The sequence below is a fragment of the Gossypium hirsutum genome, chromosome A03, assembly GCF_007990345.1.
Source record: "Gossypium hirsutum isolate 1008001.06 chromosome A03, Gossypium_hirsutum_v2.1, whole genome shotgun sequence".
NCBI lineage: Eukaryota > Viridiplantae > Streptophyta > Magnoliopsida > Malvales > Malvaceae > Gossypium > Gossypium hirsutum.
In genome coordinates, this window is record NC_053426.1 from 56,636,614 (window position 1) to 56,644,938 (window position 8,325).

Below are 8,325 nucleotides of genomic sequence, written 5' to 3' on the forward strand. Positions count from 1 at the left end.
GATGCCTTAAGTAAAAAATCATTGTTTTCTTTGCATGCGATGAATACTCATTTGGTTCTATCCGGTGATGGTTTAGTTTTAACTGAATTGAAAGCAAGACCTTTGTTCTTAGAGCAGATTATCGAAGCTCAGAAGATTGATAATGAAATTTTAGCAAAACGAGTTCAATGCGATGTAGAGCCTGATTCAGAATTCAGAGTTGACAAAGATGATTGTTTTAGGTTTCGAGATCGAATTTATGTTCTGAGAAATCCAAAATTAATTCAAATGATTCTGAGTGAAGCTCACAGTAGTCGTTTATCTGTGCATCTGGGTAGTACGAAAAAGTATAATAATGTGAAACAACAATATTGGTGGTCTGGAATGAAAAGAGATATCTCTGAATTTGTTTCTAAATGTTTGATCTGTCAGCAAGTTAAAGCGGAACATCAAGTGCCATCGGGATTATTACAATCGATTATGGTTCCAGAGTGGAAATGAGATTTAGTGACCATGGACTTTGTTTCGGGTTTGCCCCTGTTTTCAAGAAAGAAATATGCAATTTGGGTTATAGTCGATCGTTTAACGAAATCAGCTCATTTTATTCCGATTCAATCCGATTACTCACTTGATAAAATAGTTGAGTTATATATTTCTGATATTGTGAGATTGCATGGTGTGCCACTGTCTATAGTGTTAGACAGAGATCTGAGATTCACATCACGACTCTGGAAGAAATTGCAATATGCTTTGGGTACTAAATTGCACTTCAGTACTACTTTTTATCCGCAAACGGACGGTCAATCCGAACGGATTATTCAGCTACTAGAGGATATGTTGAGATGTTGTATTCTTGAGTTTGAAGGTACGTGGGAACAATATCTGCCCTTGATTGAATTAGCTTATAATAACAGTTTTCAGTTAAGCATTAAAATGGCACCCTACGAAGCATTATATGGTCGCAAATGTCATACACCTTTGTATTGGACTGAGCTCAGCGAAAATAAGATTCACAGAGTTGATTTGATAAAAGAAACTGAAAGAAAGTGAAAGTGATCCGAAATAGTTTGAAAGCAGCTTCCGGTCGTCAGAAATCATATACAGATTTGAAAAGAAAAGACATTGAGTTTGAGATCGGTGATAAAGTGTTTTTCAAAGTGTCTCTGTGGAAGAAAGTGCTTCGGTTTGGTAGAAAAGGCAAATTAAGTCTGAGGTTCATCGGGCCGTACGAGATTATCAAGCGTATTGGGCTGGTAGCTTATAGATTGTTATTGCCACCAGAGTTAGGAAAGATTCATAATGTGTTTCATGTGTCAATGCTTCACGATACAGAGCCGATCCTTCAGATGTGATTCCTCCGTCTGAGATAGAGATTTAGTTTGATATGACTTACGAAGAAAAGCCAATCCGTATATTAGCTCGTACGGTTAACAAGCTGTGAAATAAGAAAATTCCGTTAGTTAAAGTGATGTGGCAACGACATGGTATTGAAGAGGCCACGTGGGAGCTTGAAGATTTTATGAGACAGCAATATTTGAATTTGTTTAATGGTAAGATTTTCGGGGACGAAAATCCCTAAGGGGGGAGAATTATAACAGTCAGGTTTTGACCCTAGTCGGAATAGTGGTTTTTGGACCACAAATCCGAGTTAGAAAAATATTTTAATATTATTTTCCATGCCTATTATAAGTGAATTGACATGTGTGAAAGTCTCGTGTGAAAATTTAACTGTTTGTGTGCTTAATTTGCAAAAAAAAGGACCTAATCACGTAAAAGGTAAAAGCTGTGTGCTAGATGTTAAAAGTGCTTATTTGACTTGGCTTTATAATTGAGAGGTCCTTTTGTGGCTATTATGCCATTTACATGGTTAATGGACATATATGACCTTGATATGCATGGTTTATTAATGTTATGATACAAGGGAAAATTGGTAAACTAATTATAAATGAATTATAATTAAAATAAAGACATGAAATAAACCATTTCATGCTCCTCTTTGACCGAAAATACAAGAAAAGAAAAAAGAAAAGTTTGCTTAGGGTTCGGCACTTGTAATCCTTGATTGAGGTATGTGTTTTGGTCGGTTTTTGATAATTTCTATATTTTTGTAATCGTTGCTTCGATTACTATTAAACCCATGCCTCAATTTCTGATTTTGATGATGATTTTGAAATGTGCCATTGATAAAGCTATGAGCTTTGTGATGTTAGTTGGGGAATTATGAAAGCTTAATGTTGGGTTTACAAGTTTTGTCTTTGAATTTTTTATGAAATTGAGTATTATGGGCTAAATTGTAAAAATGTCATTTTGAGGGACTAAAATGTGAAATAAATGAAATGTATGGACTTGTATGAGAGCTAGGAGAATTCGGCCAAGCATGAGTATAAGCAAATTATGTGTATTTTGTGATTTTGTGATTTTGTGATTTAGGGAGTAAAGTGTTGAAATGTGAAAATGTGAGGGCTATTTTGTAAAATGCCCTAAATATGCGTGTATGGATTGTTTTAAATTATTTGGTGAATAAAAGGGTTAATTTTGAATACATATAGATCAAGAAAAGAGGAATTTGGATTTAGACCGAGGGAAGTCAAAGATTATAGAATAAATGATCGAGTCGATAATTTTGAGTACGAGGTATGTTCATACTTAAAACATGATGTTAAGTATATTTTGATGTTTTGATTATATATACATTGTATATATGTTTGGTTTGGATGAATACGATGATAAATCAATAGTATTTGGTACTAAATGTGCGATTTAAACTAGCTTCGGCTATATGAGGCACTAAGTGTGCAATACCGACTTAGCTTCCGCTAATTGAGATGGCACTAAGCTTCCGCTAATTGAGATGGCACTAAGTGTGCGGAATCGTTCTAGCTTCGGCTAACTGTTGCAGCACTAAGTGTGCGGATGTTCAAAGCACGAATAATTTACGAAAAGTCTTAAAATATTTAAACGAAAGGTGAGAACGAAAGTGAATAAGTACAGGAAGATTCAGGTATGTATGATACCTATGTGGTAGATGATACTATGTATGTGAAGCTCATTGATTTGGTATAAACATATGGATTGTATTGGTATAGATTTGATAGATGATTTGAGAATTCGTAAGTACTTATGTATTGATGATTTTTGGCTTTTGCAAGCTTACTTTGTGTGTGTTTGCATTGTTTTATAGATATCGAAGCTACTGCAAGCTCGGGGATCACCACACTATCGAATCTCATTTTGGTACTTTTGAAAATGTATATTTTTAAAGTATGGCATGTATAGGCTAGTGGTTGTGGAATTATGTTTTGTGATGTATATACTTAGCCATGTGATTTGGCTAGTTGGTGTTTAAACTCATAGTTGATAATGGCTTATGCAATTGTGGTTTGTTTTAGTTGGTAAGTTTTGGTAAGTTTAGCTTGAGATTGAATGATGTATGGAAGGAAATATTTTGGTATGATCTTATTTTATGTTGGCATGAATTGGTAAGGTTTAAAAATAGGAAAGTGGTTGATATAGTTATGATATAAATGATGAATGTTTTGGCACAAAATTGGCTGAAATGGTGGTGCATATATGCTTGTTTCTTTGCTTGTAGGTTGACCCAAATTTGGGGTGGCAAATTGGCTATTCAAATGGCCTATTTTTGTCCACACGGGCAAATACACGAGCGTGTGTCTCAGCCGTGTGCGACACACAACTATGTTGCACGGTCGTGTGTCCTCAGGGGTACCTTACAATTGTAGGTCAGGCCCGAACACGGCTAAAGCACACGGGCGTGTGGCTAGCCGTGTGGCCCAAGTAAGACTCGACCACGGCCAAGGCACATGGGCGTGTCTTGTAGCCATGTGGGCAAGTCAGTAGCTATGCCCTAATTTGCCATGGCTTAAACACACAGGCATGTCTAAGGTCGTGTAGGGCACACAGCCAGTACACATGGGCTTGTGACCTTTTAAAAGTTGAAAATTTTTGTAAGTTCTGAAACTTTTATATGTTATCGAATTGATCCTGAAAGCATGTTTTAAACTTCGTACGGTCGTTTTAAGTTCACGTTGAATATGAATAATCTATGTTTATTGAAATGGAAGGATAATTGATATTTAACGGTTCTGATCTGTGTTATGAGTCCGGTAATGCCTCTTAAACTATTCCGACAATGGTTACGATTTAGGGGTGTTACATCATCCACTAGCTTGTGCTAGATGATGTTTTCACTTGATTTATGATATTAAACCCATTTAGGCCTTTACTTTCAATATATATAGGTGCTAGTGTCACGAAGGTAGAATTCACGAAGGGGACTTCTTTGATTCAAATCTGCTAAGTCATTCTTACTCTCAAAAAGGAGAATTCACAAAGGAAATTCTCTAAAACAACAAAATAAAGCGAAAGCAAACTCAAAAGCGAATGAGCAACAAAAGAATTGAAAAGCCACAAGAAAGCAACGCACACCAAGTGTTTGAGTAAATGCTTTAAAATATATTTTTAACTCAAAAATGAAGTGATTACAAATGAAAGGGGAGAGCCCTATTTATAGTTGAGCTCTCCCGAATCCAATGGTACAAATTAAGTTACATCAATGGCTGAGATTAGTTCTTATCTAAAAAGTGAGAGTTCTAAGTGATTTAAACTCTATACATTCTTATCCTTTAGGATTTACAACAATTATCCTGGTAAAAATGCAAGTTACTAGAATGTTTACATTTTAACCAGGATCCAAGTAAATGGACTTTGAGTCTTTTTCGAGTAATGAGTCAATCATGTCGGGCCAAATAACCCAAAATGAACATAAATGGTTTGAAATGTGCGCTTCAGTTGCGGGCTCTTATGCATGGCCTATAACACCAGTTAAAAATTCAAAAGCAGAGAGGTATTGGGATAGACTTGAAGAAGGGTTTGGTGAAAGAGAATGTTGGAAAATATAGACATTACATATATAATATGGGTAATTATATGGTATTATTTACTATCATAATAGGTTAGCCCAAATTAAAAGTGATCTAATTTGGTTAAAATTTTATTGGGTTTTTATTATTAAATAAAGTATGGTCAAATATGTGTAGATACTCTAGCAATTGAATTCTAATCTCTGATTAATGATGGGCTAATTAGAATTTGATTAGAACTAATATGCCAAGATTATAAATATTAGGGTTATGGTCCCCAAATTATACACAAGATATCTTTTCTAATATCCCATCATTAGGAAAGAGGGAGCAGATATTCTCTGAATTTCTTGTGTGCTAATTTGGAAGATCAAGTCCCCAAGATCCGGTAAAACTTCAAGAAATTCATGGATTCAGGTACACTTCCGCATCTAGTTTTGTTTTTGATTTATTCTTGATGATTTAACATGATAGATACTGGTTTATTAAGTTTTATTTCAGATTTATTTTACAAATCTAACAAGTAGTATCAGAGCCTCGCCATGTTGAATCATTGAGAATGAATTGATTCTCTATTAATTTTGATTGATTCGATTTTCAAATTTCATAGATATGATATTTCATGTTGAATTTTTAAAATTCCTGATAAATTTCTTTTAAGTTTTGCTTAATTAAGATTAAATCCATTTAGGGTTTATACATAAAAGATTTAACTTTTCCTTTAAATTGAAATTACTATGGACTAAACCTACATAATTTCTACTTTCAATTTTTGATATTGTCTTTTGTAAATTACTGTCTTTCAATTCACAATGACCTAACCCATGTGATATTGACTTCAGTTGATTTGGTCCTGTAATTTATTACCTATATATGAATATTATTCTTATAAAATATAAGTTAATGCTTGACTATTAAAACGTGATTGATAATTAATCATTAATGGTGATTGTTTATTAATCATTAATTTTTTTATGAATTTATTATCATAACTTTTTTATTATGTTTTGGCTAAACATATCAGTTTGATTATGTTAGCAATATTTATGATTTGTTTATATGGCGAATTTTCATGTTATCAATTCCTTTAAGAATCAAGTTTTGTTTATAAGAAAAATATATATATATTAAGATCGGCAGTTGCGAATTCCCTTAAATGTTATAATTTTTTTTTGTTGGTTGGTTACATGAATTTATATTTGGTGGTTATGGATTCTTTTTTTAAAATAAAATATTTGTGTGTATAAAGAAGTTTTATGGTAATGTTATTAGTCATGAATATAAATTTGAGTTTACATGAAATATGTAAGGCAAACCAATATTTTTTTATTATATAATCGTGTGTATATATATTGTGTATATATATTATATGCATATCAATGATTTTGAGTATTAATGCATGATTATAGTTGGCGTGAATAGGTGTTTATAACCATTATTCAATAAGATATCTTTTATAGTTTAATTAGTGAAATTAAGTTTTGATGAATATCATTAAAGTTAATTTTTTGTACGGTTATATATTCAATTTTATGGGCACTTTGGTGCAAGATAAATTAATCTTTAATGTTTAATGTTTAATATTTTGCATCATAGTTGCTGTTGAAATTTACCAATTGTGTTGCCTATTTTGATTCCTTTTCTTGGCATAATTGCTCATTTTTAAGTTATTAATATTAGTCGATGAATTTCAATTATCTATGCTGTCAAGCTATAAATACATATATATTTAGTTTTAAGTTTGGTCGAATAATATTTGTGTTTGACATATTATTATTTCTAATATTCAGCTAAATTATATTGATATAGTCTATGGTATGAATTATGGGGTATGCCAACTATTATGGTTTTATTTATGAGATATATTGACTTGATATTTTTATTTCAAGTATTCAATTGAATCTCTATTTAATCATAAATATAAGTTTGGATTTACGTGATATATGCAGGGTAGAGGTGTGCATGGGGTGGGCTACCCGACCCTGCCCGAAGGCCCGCCCGAAAAATGGGAGGGTTCAGGTAAAAATATAGGCCCGAAATATGAGTTTGGGCAAAAAAAGAGGTCCGTTTAGAAAACAGGCCCGACTCGTGTAAAACTTTTTTGGCTCGGGCCCGGCCCGGCCCGAATTATATACTAAATATATATATTTTTTATTTTTAATCATATTTACATTTTATTTTTAATTTTAACATAATCATTTTTTATTATTGTTTTAAGAATTGTTTTAATATAATTTTTTATTTGTTTCTTATTTTAATATTTATTTTAAATGTATTTGATGATTTATTATATTTTAAAATTTTTATTTAATGAAATAAGTTAAAAAATTTTAATATGGGCCAGGCCGGGCCGGGCTCGGGCTTAATAATTTTATTTTGGGCCGGGCTTGGACAAATTTTTAAGCCCATATTTTGGGCCGAGCCAGGCCCGGGCCTAGAAAATGGGCCTAAATTTTTGTATGGGCTCGGCCCGAACCAATGCAGGGTAATTTTTTTTTCTATTTGATTTTAAATATATGTATATACATGAATTGCTTTGGTGTTTTTTCTATGCCAAAATTATGAATCCATGTGCTTGTTAATTATTTGGCATTGAATCACTACATTATTTCCATTCGGTTTTGACATATATGGTTAAAATATATATATCAGTTAAAATTAAGGTTTTGGTTTTTTTTTATTGTGCTATTTAGACAACCTTATTTTGGGTTATTTAGGAAACTATATAGCAATAAAACAAAGTTTGACCTTTAACTGTTATGAAAATTTTAAATTTGAATATTGGTATGCTTATATATATATTAAAATAACTTAATCGAAGCAATAAGTTACCAAAGTGATTTTTTTTTGTATAAATTATTTTGTTTTAAAATATAAAAGGTTGTGTGCATGTAACTTAAGTTATATTAATATTGATTAGCCCAAATGAAAGTTAATAATATTACATGTACAACTATGGTAATAAACATGTGACAATTATTCGGTTTTACATGTGAGCAATAAATTGGCCCCAAGGAAGATTTATGGTTCAACATGTTCTTATTGTCTATGTTTGATTATTACACTAATATATCACTTATAAGTTAATATTTTGTCTAAATATGAAATATTAATGGAGTTTCCGATATGATGAGGTTTACCTTTATTCAAATTATTTTGGTTTAAATTTGAAGTCTTATGGTTTATGATTTATGATTTATTCAACTTACTATTATTATATTTGTAAGCATCATTGTGTGTTGTTTTAGGATAAATATATACATATCTATATACTATTACCTTTTAATTTGATTGAAAGATGAAATTAAGAGAAATATTTTGAAACAAATAAATTCAGATTTTGGCTTTAGGTTTTAATTAAGGATGTCTAATATTTTAAATAAATTAGTTGAAACAAAATGCTGCCAAAGTGACCTCTTTTGTGTAGATTAGTTTATTTAAAATATCAAGATGATTATATGTTTTT